A 2,067-nucleotide genomic window follows, 5' to 3' on the forward strand; every position below is an offset into this window, starting at 1 on the left:
GGGGGTGATGAAAATGTTTTGGAACCAGATAAAGATGGTGGTTGCACAATGTGACTGTACTAAATGCCACTGAACTGTACACTTTAAAATGGTTAGTTTTATATTATGTGAATTTCACCTCAATTTTTTAAAAAAAAGAATATTTGAAAATTCTTGCCAGGATATAATGTTGGGAGCAGCCTGGTGCATCTGTACCATGAGGGGACAAGCTAAGAACAAACCAGCACGTGGAGGATGTGGCGTGGGAAGGTGGAAGGGGCGTGGCTATGTCACTGGCATGTTCTGGGAACTCTGTCTCCAGACCTGTCCTTATGAAAGATGATGAATGCTGTCTTTGCTTAAAGCCATTTCTAGCTGGGTTACTTGCAGCCAAAAGCAACCCAAATTGATACAGTCTTCAGGGTTCTGAAAAACCAAGGCGAAGGCGTCAGTTTTATCCAAATGGGAACAAGAATTTCAAGATTGGCAGTAGCCACCTTCACGTCCCTGTGTGTCTCTCGCTGGAGAGAAAAGGTGTTATAATGTGCTGCTACAGCTAAAGTAAAAGAAATTCAGTTTTTCAACATGTAGGGAAATAACTAATGATGAAAATTTCTCAATAGTGTTTAATTCTCAGGCTTAGGCAAGGATTGTGCGTGTGTGTGTGTGTGTGTGTGTGTGTGTGTCTGTGTGTGAGAGAGGTTTCTGGCGTGGCTGCCCTATAGGTTCCCTGCTCTACTCCCCACGTAGAAAGGTTTCAGAGCAAGGATCTTAGCTGGTGGATTTTTGATAAGGGCGTTTAAAGGCTCACACAAGGGATTAGTATTAGCAAGCAATGTTGGATTTGAACTTGCTCTTACTCTATTTCTTGGCTCTTGGACCTACGTCATTGTGTAATGTGTAAACTGTGAAAATAAATGACTTAAGTTGCTTACAGTAAAAACCTGTTTCACAGCTGACAGATTAAGGGAGCTAGGTCCTGTGCCTATGTTGATTAAGGTGCTGTACTTGTTTATAAAGGTTGAGGCAATTAGCCACGATGAAAATGAATTCAGACTTATCCTCGTGAGGATTTCTAATAGGGATATGGACTCACAGTCCTCGCTGTCTTCGCATCTTAGGCTTTTTGGGCTTTTTTTTTTTTTCCTACTCAACTGGGGATTTATATAGTCAATGGGTCTTGTCTACAAAGAGGTGAGTTGTTTGTTCAAGAAGTCTTAAATTGCCTGGAATGTGAAATATTTCCAAAACAATGAGTGTGCTAAAAAAGGAAGTGAAACACAAAATCTTGCTGACTTTCCAAAGGATGAGGACATCGAGTTAAATCTAAACAACCGAGTTAAATCTAAACAACCGCCAGGGTCCCGTGGGGTTTGCCCGTGACCCGGCTGCAAAGAAAGGAAGAGGAAAGAGGAATAAATGTTGAGGGTCCGCCTTCTAGTTAACTCTTATCCACTTTTGAAACCTGTCGGTTTTGTAGCTTTTCTAGGGATTTGATGGGATCATTAAAATGTACATGAGGTTGGTGAACATGGCCAAAACCACAGGACCCTGAGCAGAGGGCTAGGTTCTGGTTTAAAAACCTGAAACACTGAAATCTATAATTATGGAGGAGGATAACACTAAAGAAACACACATTGTTTATTAATTACACTTAGGGATGAAAATGAGTAAAGACTTAGCCATAGGAATCCAAGAGATTTTGATCACCTTTCTGGAGAATATGATTTCAATATTATTCAGCCTTAAAAAGGAAATTCTGACTCACACTTCAAACATGAATGATCATTGAGGATATTACACTAAGTGAAATAAGCCAGTCACAAAAGGACAAATATCGTCTGATTACACTTATTTAAGGTCCGTAGAGCAGTTACATCCACAGAGACAGAAAGTGGAACGGTGGGTGCCAGGGGCTGGGGGAGGGGAATGAGGAGTTACTGTCTAATGAAAACTGAGTTTCAGTTTTCCAGGATGAAAAATTTCTGGAGGTGGATGGTGGTGGCGGTTGCACAACATTGTGAATATCTTTAATATCAAGAAACTACACCCTCGGGTGCTATATTGAAACAATAAATTAAAAAATTT

Source organism: Propithecus coquereli, unplaced genomic scaffold (assembly GCF_000956105.1).
Source record: "Propithecus coquereli isolate 6110/MARCELLA unplaced genomic scaffold, Pcoq_1.0 Scaffold81, whole genome shotgun sequence".
In the NCBI taxonomy this organism is placed as follows: Eukaryota; Metazoa; Chordata; class Mammalia; order Primates; family Indriidae; genus Propithecus; species Propithecus coquereli.